Genomic DNA, 18702 nt, shown 5'->3' on the forward strand with positions numbered 1-18702 from the left:
CAGTTATGATGTCTCCTCATATGGTCTTCCCCGTTCCCCACTGGATCCTCCCTGGACGTGTGTCTGCTCCATGTGGTTTCACCCACCCTCCCACTCATTCTCTCCTTCTGTAGGTATGTTTTATATTTTGTTTTGTGTCCTTGTTATTGTAATGTTTTTGTTTTGGCATTGTGCTCTTTCATTCGTATCTCATTGCCTTTATGGTATCCTTACTGCTCTAAGTCCTTCTTTTCTACTTATCTTTATTCTCTTCTCAGTCCTTGCTCTGTTTCTTTCCTCTGTCCCTCTCTTTAATCAGAAGATCTCTTTTGTGCCATACATTTTTTCCATTTTCTACGGATTTTGCACTGCATTGACTTTTTGCTTTCTAATTGCATTTTGTTTTACTTGTGATTGCTCATGTCTTTGAAACTAATTACTTGGAACGTTAGGGGTTTACACTCTCCCATTAAACGGCAAAGGATCTTAACCCATCTGGCCAAATTAAACGCGGACATTGTCTTTTTGCAAGAGACTCATCTTTCCGCTGATGAATCGTTAAAGCTGAAAAGGGGCTGGGTGGGGGAAGTCTTTTTCTCTCCTGGGGATGGCAAACGGAATGGTGTGATGATTCTTTGCCGTAAATCTCTTTCGTTTACATTATTGTCTCAGAATTCAGATGTTAATGGGCGGTGGTTAAATGTCAAATTGTCCTTCAAAGGAGTTCCTATATCTCTGTTTAATGTATACGCCCCTACGTGCGGAGAACCATCTTTTTGGTCCACCTTAGCAGCTCAGCTTGCCCTTAGTTTGGAAGATAATTTTATTTTTGCTGGGGATTGTAATCAGGTTTTTGACCCCTTTATAGATAGAAACTCCAAAGTCCCTTATATCCCCAATAGACCCCAGAAATCATTTGTACGAGCTATCTCCCAACACCAACTCTTTGACGCCTGGCGTCTCTGTAATCCAACCACCAGGGAGTACACCTTTTATTCCCCCTCTCATCATACCCAGTCAAGAATCGACTACATTTTTGTTTCTCATTCTATCTCCCAAACTCTTATGCAAGCAGAAATTGGCCCTATACTGCTATCAGATCATGCCCCTGTGTCAATTGTATTCGAAATTCTCCCTCGAGCCACAGGTCCTAAGAGGTGGCGCTTCAACAACACCCTCCTTCTAGACCCGAAATTTACCGCTGCTTTCACTACTTTTTTTGAAGAGTTTTTTGCGTTTAATACTGACCAATCCATGCCCTTTTCCACCATTTGGGATGCTTTCAAGGCCTCAGCGAGAGATTTTGTGATTGGCTTTGTTGCAAAAAGGCGGAAACTTTCCCGCAAATTTACTGCTGACCTTTTACGGGACATCAAGACACTGGAACACTCCTTTTACACCTCGCACTCGAGCCAATCCCTCACAGCCCTCATCAACGCCAAATTAGCATTTAATAAAAAATCTACGGAGGATGCTTCTTTGTATTTATTAAAGTCCAGTGCTAAATTTTATGGGGGCAAAAACAAGGCAGGAAAGATTCTGGCTAACTATCTGAAAGTTAAACAGAACAGACTCAATATTGAGTCTATCTATGATGAACGCCTAGATTTAAAATTTAAAGATTCGGATATTCTGAACGAATTCTCCCTATTCTATAAATCCCTATATGCCTCGGAATCACAGCCCTCTGAGGACTCTCTCTCCCAGTTTTTTTCAACACTTCAGACTCCTCCCTGCCATCAGTCGGGTCTCACTCTCCTGGAATCCGATCTAACGCACCAAGAATTGTCAGCAGCACTCCAGCTGCTCAAGAAAGATAAAGCGCCGGGGCCTGATGGCTTTACAGTAGAGTTCTTCCAACACTTTGCTAAGCTTTTATTACCCAAGTTGCACTCCCTCATAGCCTCCTTTAACACACTGGGGTGTTCTTCGGGCACCTTTTCGGAAGCACACATATGTTTGATACCGAAGGAAGGGAAAGACCATAGACACTGCAAAAATTATAGGCCTATTTCTTTGGTCAATATAGATTATAAGATCTTCTCAAAAGCCCTAGCCATACGTCTTGACTCCTACTTGCCTGACTTACTAGAAGCGGAACAATCGGGCTTTGTTAAAGGCAGATTCATCACGGACAATACGAGACTTCTCTTTGATGTCTTGACCAAATCCTCGTCCCTGAAGCACCCCCTAGCGGCAATAGCGCTTGACGCCGAGAAGGCGTTCGATAGAGTCGAATGGAAGTACTTGTTTCATACTCTTCGTTGGTTTGGCTTCGGTCCCAAGTTTGTATCCCTGATCTCTCTCCTTTACTCCAACCCGCGTGCGGCTATCTGCGCCAATGGTCTGATATCCTCATATTTTGATTTGGGCAGAGGAGTCCGCCAGGGTTGTCCTCTCTCCCCTTTTCTTTTTAATCTAGCCTTGGAGCCCTTTCTCTCTAAGCTTCGCCAAAACCCAAATTTATTCGGCTTTCAATCAGCGAACATTCACCTTAAATTAGCTGCCTACGCAGACGACATTTTGCTTTTCATGTCCAATCCTAATGTTTCTGTTCCTGCCTTTTTGACAGATGTACAGGCATACTCTAAAATCTCGGGCTACAAATTGAATAGTGATAAGTGTGAGATACTCCCCCTGACCAAGTACACTTTTAAAGCGGATTTCAGCGCCTCAAATTTTACGTGGAGCCCCTCTCATATTAGATATTTAGGCATGTATATCACTCCCTCAATATCTGACACAGTAGCGCTATGTCTAAACAAATGTCTACAAAAAATCACTGATTTAACGGCCAGGTGGCATCCACTGTACTTATCGTGGTGGGGTCGGCTAGACACCATAAAGATGATGCTTGCACCCATTGTACTATACACCATATCCAACATCCCAGTCCCCATTCCGGTCAAATTCTTCAAAAAAATCAATTCTGCCCTCTCTTCCTTCTTGTGGAATTCAAAGCGTCCTCGTATGTCATTAGCTAAGCTGATTCGCCCAAAAGCTGAGGGAGGAGTTAATTTTCCTGATTTTCAGGTTTATCAAAAAGCTTTCCTTCTACGACAAGCCTCACTTTGGTTGCTTGACCCCTCGGAGAATTGCCCTCTATGGCTTAGGATAGAGCGTCTTTACCTCTCTCCTTTCTCCTTCCTTGAATACCTTTCATTTTCACGTAAACCGCAGGCGGTGTCCTCTCCTATAATCAAATTGACTTCCAAACTCCTGTTGTCCTCTCCTCCTTCTTCTCCAGATTCGACTGACCACTTCCTAAGTTCAACAATCTGGCATAATAAAGATTTGACTATTCGCGGCAAACCATTCTTTTGGAAAACCTGGCGTCGAAAGGGTTTAGCATGGGTACACCAACTTTTTTCAGACTCAAAGTTAATGTCCTTTCACTTGCTTAAACAACGTTTTGACTTGCCTGCCTCATTCGCGCATAAATATCCTTTGCTCAAATCGGCTGTGATGGATAGGTTTGATCACTTATCTGCTTTGCCTCAGGTCCCCGCTTCTCAGACCTCTCCCTCTCAACTCTCCTCCCTACTTAAGTCTAAACCCTCGGCTTCTAGCATATACAAACACTTGCAAGGAGCAGGTACCCCTAGACAGAAATCTAAGGTGGAGGAAGCTTGGGAGCGCGATTTTCAACTTTCATGGCCACTTTCTCTTTGGAACAATATCTGGCTCAAGCTGCGTAAATCCTCCAGGGCAGCAAACCTCACACAAACGTTATTTTTCGTGTATAATCGTATTCTACTTACACCGAGTGCTTTGAGCAAAAGATTCGCATCTACTCCAGACACGTGCTGGTCTTGTTCGTCCCCAAACGCTGACATATTTCACGCGCTGTTTTTATGCCCACTTGTACAAAGCTTTTGGGAGCGAGTTTGGTCCCAAATAAACTTGATTTTTGACACTGCATTTCCTTTTTCTACCCCTCATATTTTCTTGGGGAGTCTCGCACCCTGCTGGGAGAATGTCCCAGGTAAAACCAAAATTGTTGATCTGTTGTTAGCGGCTGCGTTTCAGCAGATCACGGTTAACTGGAAGGACTCCACTAAAATCTCCTATAAGGCGTGGTGGTATGTAATCTGCCATAATCACAGGCTGGACACCTCTTTTGTATATCCCGTGAAGTTGGCAACGAAGCGTCTAGAACTGTGGTCCCCTGTTACCTCATTCCTCGACATGTGTGCCAAAAAATCCTCTCAGATAAAGCCGTCCCACCCTGAGGTCCTGAAGCCCCCATGAACCCCCCACACGTTCCCAGATTTATTTCCAAATTTTTAATACTGTTTTGATTCATTTTCTATGCATTACTAGCATATCTCCTACTCATGAGTTTGTCTTTTATTTTTATGCAGTATAAGCCGATTATAATGTGATGGCATGAAATTGTCGTTTTCTTTTTGCTCTTTGTCAATGGATTACCTTGATATGTATTTACTGTTATTCCCTGTAATACGGATACCTTTATTTGTCTCAATAAAATTTTTTCTTTCAAACTTAAAAAAAGGAGTAGTTCAGTCAGCAGCCTGGCAAAGCCCTATAAAGACGGGCATTGATATCTTAACATCAATCGACCTGTGGCAACATTAAGAAAGCTCTCTGTCCAATGATAAATCGGTACCTTGGGGTCAGCTAATTGCACTGGCAAACAGGGCCGGACTGGGAACCAAAACCGGCCCTAGCAAAGTGCTCGGCAGCCCTCCCTCCCCCCTTCCCGGAGGGTTGGGGGTGCCGCCGAGCTCTTTGCCAGGGCCGGTTTGGGGCCGATTTTGTTACAGGGCCGATTTTGCAGCTATGCTGCAAAAACGGCCCTTTAACAAAAACGGCCCCCAGGGGCCCAAAACCGGCCCCTACCCCTGCGGCGCACCGGGGATTGCCCGGTGCCCGCTACGGTCAGTCCGGCCCTGCTGGCAAAGTGTGTGATCTGCGATACCTGTGAACTCTTTCGTAACCTAGGGGGATTTGAGCCAGGGTTTCTGAGAGTGCTGCCTAACAGCAGTCTGCTTTGCAGACAGAGCAAGGATGCGACTGGTAAATGTCATATTAAGGAAAACAATCGCTGAGGTGAACTGAAAGCAGAGCTGGTCCCCCCCACACACGGCCCAGGGAGGGGCTGTTGATACTTAGCCAACTAAACAGTTGCCACCTAAACAAACATTGGCAGGAGATAGTGAGTTACTGCTTGATCTAAGTAGGTTACCGGTCAAGAGTAAAACTGCCATCTTCATGTTATTTATTTCCCCTACATAATTTGACCAATTGTTTAAATTAAAAGACAGCTTAAAATTGTATAGATTTATCTATTTCCGAAATGTTGTAACTATCAACTGAAATACATTAAAGGGATAGCTGGGGTGGTAGATGCTAGCATCTCCATTTCCAACATTAATGGTACACTCCTGGCAGCCTGCGAGAACGGCTGCTGTGCCATGTTTGTTTGGTGATACCTGGAGACACTTGTGGCTGGTGACTGAAGGTTACACACTTAGCACGTTTCTTTTGTTATGTGCAGCTTATGTTTGTGCTTGGCATTTTTATCAATCTTTGCATCAAGAACCACAAATCAGCTTTGAAATATCACTGTACTGTACCTAGAATATATTACAAGCAGGCGATACAACTTCAATAGGCATATGTGGTAGATCAGACTTTGATTAGCTACTTAATGGTGATCTGAGGATATACTGTTTGGATAACGAAGGTCACCCAGAGGTCAGATGGCTTCCCAGGCAATTTTAACAAACTGCTCAGTTAAACACCTGGGCATTGCAGAATTCTTCTCTCTGCCCATAAACATATTTTAAGAGCAGACACTTCGAAAACAATATACAACAACACATTGAGTATGTCTGTAAAACGTTTGAAATACATCAATAAAGCTCCCTTTCCCATCCCAGCCACAATTGAAGAGGATATGGCATAATGGACACAGCTGCTGTCTCTGGAGCTGGGGAACCAGGTTTGAGTCTCAGCGTCAGCTCAACATTCTGGGCGAATCACTTAATCTACCCGTGCCTCCCATAAAGTGAATGCGTCCTTGTGTAAGTAACCAGTGCTCTTGTTAAGCCTCCAATACCTTCGTTTGCGCTAGACCTGAGGAGGGGCTCTGGTGCACTGTGCCAATAGGACTGGAGATTAAGAGAGAAAATGAAGTCTGATCAGAGGGTTGAAGAGCGCAGCTCTTTGTTGAGGTTGAGATCTGTTCTTAAGGAAGTAAACGGTGCTCTTGTAAAGCCTCCAATACCTTCGTTTGCGCTAGACCTGAGGAGGGGCTCTGGTGCACTGTAGGACTGGAGATTAAGGGAGAAAATGAAGTCTGATCAGAGGGTTGAAGAGCGCAGCTCTTTGTTGAGGTTGAGATCTGTTCTTAAAACTAACTGAGCAGGGGGCATCCCAATGCAGCGCGCTACGAATAAGCACCAACATGTGAAAGGTGTGACAGATCTCACCAAACAAAGGTTAATGTGTACAGATCCTGTCACATGTGTCAAGGTGCACAACTCAAGCCCTCATGGTGCTCTAAAATACATTAATCCTTCTCATGAGATAGTGACATTATACTCTTTTTCAGATTTTCAACATCAATGTTACATAAATAATACTGTAGTTAAGCCAACAAATAAACTAATAAGTCAATTCTGCGACTCTATAATGAAAATCAAAAATGTTGCATGCTCAAACAACGTTAGATTGATGTAGCATTTATCGTACAATTTATTGTAACGTCATGTTCCACAAAATCATGTTCAGTGCCGTTGTTCCCAATGCATTTCAGGGGACCCTTCGTCAGGGGAACACTATAAATGCAAATAACACAACATTCAAAATGATATCATACAATTTAAGATAATCAGTGAGCTTTTTAGGACAAAAACCCTTTAAGTCGAAAACAACAAGTGCCTTCAAGCTGTTGCTCACAAGGCAGTGCTGCCCTTAAATAAAAAAGTGCCTGACCACAAGTGCACCATCTACTCATTGTGTACCAAACTTATGGTGACCCATTTCACTTGTGACTCAAGCAGATTTTCAAAGTGCATAGTAAAATGCACCACCACCAAACACCTCTTAGTTAATAAAGACACCTAATGTCTAATAAAACCCAAAAAAGACCGATGTGCTCTCACCCACACGGTCCTATGGACCGTCAGTATGGAGAGAGTTACTGTAAACAAAAAGTATACATATACCCGTTAAAGAAATAATAACCATAGTACTGTCCCTGTACTATGAAAGTGACTCTATCACTTACTACGATGGTAGTTGACGTCTTACGAAGTTAAATTTGCAGTGTAAAGATGTTCATCTAAAACTGTGTCAATACAAAAGATCCACTGAGCAGATGACCCATGTGGCACTCTTACCCCCATATTCTATCGTCTACTGGAGGTTAAAAAAAACGCGCATTCCCACTTACTTAAATACGTTGCTAACCGGCTGTACTGCTAATCTTCATTCAGCAGCATTCGCCAGCATTATCGCTGACTTCCAGAGCAACACGCTTATGTGAACGTTAGCGTAAAGCGTATACGTGATGTTCCAAAGGTGGAAAGAGAAAACAGATTTCCCTGAACTATGGTTTCGATTACAGACTCCAAAAAACAGACTGAAAACAGTATAAATGGACAGCATCCAAAGCCGAGGCACAATACCCACCCGTTGTAATAATACAAAGATGGTTAGAAAAGTGAATAAGGTGACAATAATAATATTAGAAAGATGGTTAGAAAAGTGAATAAGGTGACAATAATAATAATGCTCTATTCTGCCAACACGATCATTTATTCAGTCCTCTGAGTAATCTAAAGGCTAACCAAAGGTGTAATGGTCTATACCTCTTTGGTCAATTCATCTGGAGCTGAGGTCGTGGATGTCCATCTGAGTTGAGGCTCGAGCATGGAGGCGGTGAGCTGATCGTGACGGTGTGACTCCGGCCATTGAAGTAGCTGCAGCTGCCATCTTGTGGTGCTAGATCAGGACACTGGGCCAATCCAACTTTGACCCTGGGTGCCTCTCCGTGTAGCGGGCTGTGGATGAGCTGCCCGCCGTGTGGTCATCAGCCCAAGTGAGAAGTAATGGGGGAGCCACGGGGAGACCGTCCCGCTCTGCCTGGTGTCCTGAGGCTGGCGCAGCCTCCCTCATTGGTGAGCCCCTGCAACAACCACAAGACGGGCGGTAGCCTTCCCATCAGCCCTTAGTGGAAGAACAGAGACCCGTGCACGGGCATAAGAGCGTGCCCCACAAGGATCGCGCAGCTACGCCCAGAGAAGCGCCAAAGTTATCGTAAGCAGAGAGGCAGTGTGAGCAGAGGCCGCCCACAGTTGTGGTTTGGCGCGGCTGTGTGGTCCCCGTGCAAGATATTCGTGGTGATGCGACCCCCATTGAAAAATTACGTATTCATGGGCCAAAGCGTTGGACAGAGGTGTGAGCACTGGCCTCCTACATAGAATTAGAGTTTGTGTCTGTGTCCTCAGCTGAACACCGGTGTGCACGCGAGTGCACTTGAATTATTGGGAACTACACAACGTCAACCTTGTTAGCTGGGTCCTTTTTTATCAACTGGGGGCCTGCCCGTGGTCGAGGCGCCTGACTGCCCCATGAGGTGTGCCCAGAAGTGAGTTGACTGGGGGGTGGCTGAATATCCACAACATTGCTTCGGGCGGCTTGACAGTGTCAAGATGTGGAAGGCAGATCCTAAACAGTCCAAGCTGTCCTTTGATAATAAAAGGCACACGCGCCAAACAGACTCTGGAACTGAGGGTGACGGCGATAACCCTCCCTCAGGTCATGCTGATGACCGTGATGAAGATTTGTGCACCTTACTGTTAGAAATGTGGTCTAGCCTTAAAACAATCGACACTAATCTCGACGTACTTACCTCGCAGCTAGATAGGGTCAAGAAACACGTTGATACACACGAAACTCAGCTGGATCAATTGGAGGACCGTTCCTCAAATGCGCACGATTTCCAGGTGGAGGCCAAGGAACAGCTGTTGCAAATGGACAAGGTATTGACCCTGATTAGAGCCAAAAATGATGATTTAGAAGCCAGGTCAAGGCGTAACAATGTTCGCCTACTTCTTATTTCTGAAACTACGGCCTTTACCAAAATGGAAACTTTTATGGAGGAGGTATTGCGAGACCTGTTTTGAGCTGATCTCTCCCGGTCTTCATTGTGGAAAATGCCCATCGCACATTGGGACCTCGACCTCCTGTGGGCGCCACTCCGCGTCCGATCCTGGCCCGTCTGTTGAACTACCGGGACCGGGATGTGATGCTCCGCTTTGCCAGGGAACAGGGTACCATCCAATACAAGGGCAACACGATTTCACTCTTTCTGGACTTTACCCCAACAGTCCAGGTGGCGAGACGAGAATTTGTCCAAGTTAAATGCTTGTTGCAACAGGTGGAGATCCCTTACGCTCTACTGTACCCCGCCAAACCGAAGGTCATGCACGAGGGCACCCTTCACTTTTTCACGAGCGCTAAGTCAGCGATGAAATTCGCAAAACGCGTGGGGGGAAGAGACGCACCACTGGGGCCAAAAGTCAGATGAGCCAGAGAAGACTAAGTGAAAATGCTGAACGTTACTTGTTGTTAATGATGGATGTCCCATTGCCAAGTCTTCTAATATCACAAATGCATAGGTGCTGCGTTACAGTTTACCTAGTTACTGACAGGCTTAGCTTTGCATACCGGTACACGTTGGGGTTAAAGTTTAGAGATGCTGAATGTTCACCATAGAGGCAGTATATATTTCTCAGCCACCCCACCTAAGGGCTGGGATGTATGCCGGTAACTCCACGCCCCAGGGGAGAGTTCCCATGTACTATTACCAAGTTTTGTCCTGGGTCTCCTTGATGTGTTTGTTTTGGTAGGGTGGGTTTATTGCACAACCTAATTGGGGGGTTGGTGTGGGAGGGGTGGGGCTGGGTTTATTGTAGCTGTTTAGCTGGATAGGAATGCAATCTACTGCTCTATACATAATGTTATTATTATTCCTGCACGAGTGGTACATGGCTCAAAATGGCCACCACCATGGAACACAGCTTTTACTGGCACAGCAGTGGCAGGCAAGATTATGTTATGGTTATTTGGCTACTGTGATGGCATGACTACTCTCAGATTTTTAACCTGAATGTCCGTGGCTTGAATGATTGCAGGAGGGCCAGACTTGTCCATGCATATCTAAATCGACACAGTGTAGATATCTGTATGTTGCAGGAAATTCATTTAAATAACACATCACATGTGAAATTACATCATAAGCATTGGGGTCACACCTTTTCCTCTATATATTCCAACTGTGCTAGAGGCGTGGCAATACTGATACAACAAGGGCTGAATTGGAAAACAATAGAATTGCAAACAGGCCCTGAGGGTAGGTCCGTGATAATTTGTAGGCTATTGAGAGAAGTGAAAATGACGATAGAGGCCATACATGGCCCTAACACAGACTGTCCTGAGTTCTTTAGACAAGTGTGGGCCAGTATTTAGCTTACAGGCTGTGACACACTAATATGGGGAGGGGACTTTAATGCTGTACTAAATGACACACTTGATAAGAAGGGCACGTCTTGTAGCCTACACCCCAACGCAAGTGAGGCTCTAAGAGTATTGATACATGAGGGAGGTCTGACTGACATCTGGAGGGCTAGGCACCCAGGGCTATTGGAGGGTACGTGTATCGACACACCACGGGTTGGTCGCGATTAGACTTTTGGCTGGTATCCCGTGACATCGCCACCTGGACCTCTGATAGCACACACTGCCCCAGGACGCTATGCGATCACCCCCATTATATAGTTGGAGGCTGGCCCCTAATGTGTTACTTGATCAGGCCTTTAAAGAAGAGATACACAAGGACATTGAAGAATTTTTTGATACATACACTGGGTCTGTTTCCACACATGCAACATTGTGGGAGGCCTTTAAAGTGGTGGTGCGGGGTAAGTGCATATCAAGGCACACAGGAGTACTCAAGGCTATTAGGAGCAAGCTGGCCTCTTTGGAAACCCATATTAACCCCTTCGCTGCTAGGCCTTTTCCCCTCCTGTGCTAAGCCCTTTTTGGGCTATTTGAGGTAGTGCGCGCTTAGGCCCCTGTAACTTTTTGACCACATTAGGTATCCACGCCAAATTTGCGTCCTTTTCTTCCAACATCTTGGGGATTCTAAAGGTACCCAGGGTTTGTGGATTCTCCTAGAGGGTTCCCAGAAATTAGTCAAAATACAGCAATTTTTTTTTTTTTTTGTGAAAAATGTGAAAAATGGGCTGCAAATGAAAGCTTCTGGGTTTTTCTCTGCAAATGGTATCAAAAAAGGGTTTGTGGGGCTGAAATCACAATTTCTCCAGCTTTTAGGGAATGACAGACTTTTGTTAGAAAACCAACATTTTTTACACAGTTTTGGCATTTTTCTGGGACATACCCTATTTTTGCTATTTTTTGTGCTTTCAACCTCCTTCCAGTTAACGGTAGAAAAGGGTAACAAAACAATAATGGATCCTGGAAAGCTATACATTTTTGAAAAGTAGACAAAATTCTGAATTCAGCAAGGGGTCATTTGCGTAGATCCATCAAGGTTTCTTTATAGAAATTTACAGGCAAATATATGAGAAATTAAAAATTTGTTGAAAAAAGCAGCCTCTTGAGTCAACGTTTTTACCTGTAACTTCTTCGAATTATGACATCTCTTTGAAAGCAATGTACCGTTACATCCGGTAGACCTTCCTGGTTGTGTGGACATATAGGACTTGTAGGTTCATCAAGAGCCCAACGAACCCAGAGTAGAAAAATGAGCAGCATTTTGTAATGTTTTTTTTTTTTGGTCCGGGTATATAGCAATTATTGTGGGAAAATGTATACTTGGAAAAATCGGTATGAAAGTCACCTATGTATTTCTGAAATGGGAACAAATTACAGAGTTCAGAAACAGTGCATATTTGCACATTTTCGAAATTGGGAATACTCATATTTGCATGACAATTATTGGTCATTTTTCAAAATGACTTTTTTTTTACACAATGTCTTTCATTTGGAAGGGAGAAATGCATCAAAAATCAACAGGTAATAACAGTAGCTTTACAAATTTGAACTACCCTAAGTCTCCCGAGAAAAATGGTACCTCACTTGTGTGGGTAGGCATAGTGCCCACGACAGGAAGTGGCTCAAAACCTAAGGTGAACACACCACATTTTCACACTGAAAATTTACACTTTTTTTGCAAAGAGTCTAGCTGTAGTTTTTGAACCCTAGCCCTGCCGGCACCTAGGGAAACCTAGCAAACCTATACATTTTTGAAAACTAGACACCCAGGGGAATCCAGGATGGGGTGACTTGACTGCCTCCCACCATGGTCTGTTACCCAGAATCCCTTGCAAACGTAAAAAATTGAAAAAAAAACCACATTTTCCCCACATTTCTGTGATGCAAAGTTCTGGAATCTGCGTGGATCCACAAATTTCCACCCACCCCGCGTTCCCCAAAGTCCTACGAGAAAAATGGTACCTCACTTGTGCGGGTCGGCCTAGTGCCCGCGACAGGAAACGGCGCAAAACGCAACGTGGTTTTGGAGTGAAAAATGACCCTTTTTTTGGCAAAGTGACTAGCTGTAGATTTTGTACCCTAGCCCTGCCGGCACCTAGGGAAACCTAGCAAACCTATACATTTCTGAAAACTAGACACCCAGGGGAATCCAGGATGGGGTGACTTGACTGCCTCCCACCATGGTCTGTTACCCAGAATCCCTTGCAAACGTAAAAAATTGAAAAAAAAACCACATTTTCCCCACATTTCTGTGATGCAAAGTTCTGGAATCTGCGTGGATCCACAAATTTCCACCCACCCCGCGTTCCCCAAAGTCCTACGAGAAAAATGGTACCTCACTTGTGCGGGTCGGCCTAGTGCCCGCGACAGGAAACGGCGCAAAACGCAACGTGGTTTTGGAGTGAAAAATGACCCTTTTTTTGGCAAAGTGACTAGCTGTAGATTTTGTACCCTAGCCCTGCCGGCACCTAGGGAAACCTAGCAAACCTATACATTTCTGAAAACTAGACACCCAGGGGAATCCAGGATGGGGTGACTTGACTGCCTCCCACCATGGTCTGTTACCCAGAATCCCTTGCAAACGTAAAAAATTGACAAAAAAACCACATTTTCCCCACATTTCTGTGATGCAAAGTTCTGGAATCTGCGTGGATCCACAAATTTCCACCCACCCCGCGTTCCCCAAAGTCCTACGAGAAAAATGGTACCTCACTTGTGCGGGTCGGCCTAGTGCCCGCGACAGGAAACGGCGCAAAACGCAACGTGGTTTTGGAGTGAAAAATGACCCTTTTTTTGGCAAAGTGACTAGCTGTAGATTTTGTACCCTAGCCCTGCCGGCACCTAGGGAAACCTAGCAAACCTATACATTTCTGAAAACTAGACACCCAGGGGAATCCAGGATGGGGTGACTTGACTGCCTCCCACCATGGTCTGTTACCCAGAATCCCTTGCAAACGTAAAAAATTGACAAAAAAAACACATTTTCCCCACATTTCTGTGATGGAAAGTTCTGGAATCTGCGTGGATCCACAAATTTCCACCCACCCCGCGTTCCCCAAAGTCCTACGAGAAAAATGGTACCTCACTTGTGCGGGTCGGCCTAGTGCCCGCGACAGGAAACGGCGCAAAACGCAACATGGTTTTGGAGTGAAAAATGACCCTTTTTTTGGCAAAGTGACTAGCTGTAGATTTTGTACCCTAGCCCTGCCGGCACCTAGGGAAACCTAGCAAACCTATACATTTCTGAAAACTAGACACCCAGGGGAATCCAGGATGGGGTGACTTGACTGCCTCCCACCATGGTCTGTTACCCAGAATCCCTTGCAAACGTAAAAAATTGACAAAAAAAACACATTTTCCCCACATTTCTGTGATGGAAAGTTCTGGAATCTGTGTGGATCCACAAATTTCCACCCACCCCGCGTTCCCCAAAGTCCTACGAGAAAAATGGTACCTCACTTGTGCGGGTCGGCCTAGTGCCCGCGACAGGAAACGGCGCAAAACGCAACATGGTTTTGGAGTGAAAAATGACCCTTTTTTTGGCAAAGTGACTAGCTGTAGATTTTGTACCCTAGCCCTGCCGGCACCTAGGGAAACCTAGCAAACCTATACATTTCTGAAAACTAGACACCCAGGGGAATCCAGGATGGGGTGACTTGACTGCCTCCCACCATGGTCTGTTACCCAGAATCCCTTGCAAACGTAAAAAATTGACAAAAAAAACACATTTTCCCCACATTTCTGTGATGGAAAGTTCTGGAATCTGCGTGGATCCACAAATTTCCACCCACCCCGCGTTCCCCAAAGTCCTACGAGAAAAATGGTACCTCACTTGTGCGGGTCGGCCTAGTGCCCGCGACAGGAAACGGCGCAAAACGCAACGTGGTTTTGGAGTGAAAAATGACCCTTTTTTTGGCAAAGTGACTAGCTGTAGATTTTGTACCCTAGCCCTGCCGGCACCTAGGGAAACCTAGCAAACCTATACATTTCTGAAAACTAGACACCCAGGGGAATCCAGGATGGGGTGACTTGACTGCCTCCCACCATGGTCTGTTACCCAGAATCCCTTGCAAACGTAAAAAATTGACAAAAAAAACACATTTTCCCCACATTTCTGTGATGGAAAGTTCTGGAATCTGCGTGGATCCACAAATTTCCACCCACCCCGCGTTCCCCAAAGTCCTACGAGAAAAATGGTACCTCACTTGTGCGGGTCGGCCTAGTGCCCGCGACAGGAAACGGCGCAAAACGCAACATGGTTTTGGAGTGAAAAATGACCCTTTTTTTGGCAAAGTGACTAGCTGTAGATTTTGTACCCTAGCCCTGCCGGCACCTAGGGAAACCTAGCAAACCTATACATTTCTGAAAACTAGACACCCAGGGGAATCCAGGATGGGGTGACTTGACTGCCTCCCACCATGGTCTGTTACCCAGAATCCCTTGCAAACATAAAAAATTGACAAAAAAAACACATTTTCCCCACATTTCTGTGATGGAAAGTTCTGGAATCTGCGTGGATCCACAAATTTCCACCCACCCCGCGTTCCCCAAAGTCCTACGAGAAAAATGGTACCTCACTTGTGCGGGTCGGCCTAGTGCCCGCGACAGGAAACGGCGCAAAACGCAACATGGTTTTGGAGTGAAAAATGACCCTTTTTTTGGCAAAGTGACTAGCTGTAGATTTTGTACCCTAGCCCTGCCGGCACCTAGGGAAACCTAGCAAACCTATACATTTCTGAAAACTAGACACCCAGGGGAATCCAGGATGGGGTGACTTGACTGCCTCCCACCATGGTCTGTTACCCAGAATCCCTTGCAAACGTAAAAAATTGACAAAAAAAACACATTTTCCCCACATTTCTGTGATGGAAAGTTCTGGAATCTGCGTGGATCCACAAATTTCCACCCACCCCGCGTTCCCCAAAGTCCTACGAGAAAAATGGTACCTCACTTGTGCGGGTCGGCCTAGTGCCCGCGACAGGAAACGGCGCAAAACGCAACGTGGTTTTGGAGTGAAAAATGACCCTTTTTTTGGCAAAGTGACTAGCTGTAGATTTTGTACCCTAGCCCTGCCGGCACCTAGGGAAACCTAGCAAACCTATACATTTCTGAAAACTAGACACCCAGGGGAATCCAGGATGGGGTGACTTGACTGCCTCCCACCATGGTCTGTTACCCAGAATCCCTTGCAAACGTAAAAAATTGACAAAAAAAACACATTTTCCCCACATTTCTGTGATGGAAAGTTCTGGAATCTGCGTGGATCCACAAATTTCCACCCACCCCGCGTTCCCCAAAGTCCTACGAGAAAAATGGTACCTCACTTGTGCGGGTCGGCCTAGTGCCCGCGACAGGAAACGGCGCAAAACGCAACGTGGTTTTGGAGTGAAAAATGACCCTTTTTTTGGCAAAGTGACTAGCTGTAGATTTTGTACCCTAGCCCTGCCGGCACCTAGGGAAACCTAGCAAACCTATACATTTCTGAAAACTAGACACCCAGGGGAATCCAGGATGGGGTGACTTGACTGCCTCCCACCATGGTCTGTTACCCAGAATCCCTTGCAAACGTAAAAAATTGACAAAAAAAACACATTTTCCCCACATTTCTGTGATGGAAAGTTCTGGAATCTGCGTGGATCCACAAATTTCCACCCACCCCGCGTTCCCCAAAGTCCTACGAGAAAAATGGTACCTCACTTGTGCGGGTCGGCCTAGTGCCCGCGACAGGAAACGGCGCAAAACGCAACGTGGTTTTGGAGTGAAAAATGACCCTTTTTTTGGCAAAGTGACTAGCTGTAGATTTTGTACCCTAGCCCTGCCGGCACCTAGGGAAACCTAGCAAACCTATACATTTCTGAAAACTAGACACCCAGGGGAATCCAGGATGGGGTGACTTGACTGCCTCCCACCATGGTCTGTTACCCAGAATCCCTTGCAAACGTAAAAAATTGACAAAAAAAACACATTTTCCCCACATTTCTGTGATGGAAAGTTCTGGAATCTGCGTGGATCCACAAATTTCCACCCACCCCGCGTTCCCCAAAGTCCTACGAGAAAAATGGTACCTCACTTGTGCGGGTCGGCCTAGTGCCCGCGACAGGAAACGGCGCAAAACGCAACGTGGTTTTGGAGTGAAAAATGACCCTTTTTTTTGGCAAAGTGACTAGCTGTAGATTTTGTACCCTAGCCCTGCCGGCACCTAGGGAAACCTAGCAAACCTATACATTTCTGAAAACTAGACACCCAGGGGAATCCAGGATGGGGTGACTTGACTGCCTCCCACCATGGTCTGTTACCCAGAATCCCTTGCAAACGTAAAAAATTGACAAAAAAAACACATTTTCCCCACATTTCTGTGATGGAAAGTTCTGGAATCTGCGTGGATCCACAAATTTCCACCCACCCCGCGTTCCCCAAAGTCCTACGAGAAAAATGGTACCTCACTTGTGCGGGTCGGCCTAGTGCCCGCGACAGGAAACGGCGCAAAACGCAACGTGGTTTTGGAGTGAAAAATGACCCTTTTTTTGGCAAAGTGACTAGCTGTAGATTTTGTACCCTAGCCCTGCCGGCACCTAGGGAAACCTACCAAACCTATACATTTCTGAAAACTAGACACCCGGCGGTTTCCAGGGAGGTATGGCTTGCGTGGATCCCCCAACGTTTCCTTACCCAGAATCCCCTGCAAACCTCAATTTTTGCTCAAAAAATCACTTTTTTAACACATTTTGGGGTGGGAAAGTAGTGGCATCACCGGGCTCACACAAATTTACCACCACCCAGCGTTCCCCCAGGTCTCCCGGTAAAAATGGTGCCTCACTTGTGTGGGAGGCCCAAGTACCCGCGGCAGGCAAGGGCCCCAAAGGTAGTGAGGCCACCTCAAGATGGCCTATCGCCAAACCACCTGGTTTTGCAAGGGGGGTCACTTTGGTTTTTGGCCCGGTGCGCGGCGGCCATCTAGGGAAACCTACCAAACCCAGGCATTTTTGAAAACTAGACACCCGGCGGCTTCCAGGGAGGTATGGCTTGCGTGGATCCCCCAACGTTTCCTTACCCAGAATCCCCTGCAAACCTCAATTTTTGCTCAAAAAATCACTTTTTTCACACATTTTGGGGTGGGAAAGTAGTGGCATCACCGGGCTCACACAAATTTACCACCACCCAGCGTTCCCCCAGGTCTCCCGGTAAAAATGGTGCCTCACTTGTGTGGGAGGCCCAAGTACCCGCGGCAGGCAAGGGCCCCAAACGTAGTGAGGCCACCTCAAGATGGCCTATCGCCAAACCACCTGGTTTTGCAAGGGGGGTCACTTTGGTTTTTGGCCCGGTGCGCGGCGGCCATCTAGGGAAACCTACCAAACCCAGGCATTTTTGAAAACTAGACACCCGGCGGCTTCCAGGGAGGTATGGCTTGCGTGGATCCCCCAACGTTTCCTTACCCAGAATCCCCTGCAAACCTCAATTTTTGCTCAAAAAATCACTTTTTTCACACATTTTGGGGTGGGAAAGTAGTGGCATCACCGGGCTCACACAAATTTACCACCACCCAGCGTTCCCCCAGGTCTCCCGGTAAAAATGGTGCCTCACTTGTGTGGGAGGCCCAAGTACCCGCGGCAGGCAAGGGCCCCAAACGTAGTGAGGCCACCTCAAGATGGCCTATCGCCAAACCACCTGGTTTTGCAAGGGGGGTCACTTTGGTTTTTGGCCCGGTGCGCGGCGGCCATCTAGGGAAACCTACCAAACCCAGGCATTTTTGAAAACTAGACACCCGGCGGCTTCCAGGGAGGTATGGCTTGCGTGGATCCCCCAACGTTTCCTTACCCAGAATCCCCTGCAAACCTCAATTTTTGCTCAAAAAATCACTTTTTTCACACATTTTGGGGTGGGAAAGTAGTGGCATCACCGGGCTCACACAAATTTACCACCACCCAGCGTTCCCCCAGGTCTCCCGGTAAAAATGGTGCCTCACTTGTGTGGGAGGCCCAAGTACCCGCGGCAGGCAAGGGCCCCAAACGTAGTGAGGCCACCTCAAGATGGCCTATCGCCAAACCACCTGGTTTTGCAAGGGGGGTCACTTTGGTTTTTGGCCCGGTGCGCGGCGGCCATCTAGGGAAACCTACCAAACCCAGGCATTTTTGAAAACTAGACACCCGGCGGCTTCCAGGGAGGTATGGCTTG

The sequence above is a fragment of the Triturus cristatus genome, chromosome 4_1, assembly GCF_964204655.1.
Source record: "Triturus cristatus chromosome 4_1, aTriCri1.1, whole genome shotgun sequence".
Classification (NCBI taxonomy): Eukaryota; Metazoa; Chordata; class Amphibia; order Caudata; family Salamandridae; genus Triturus; species Triturus cristatus.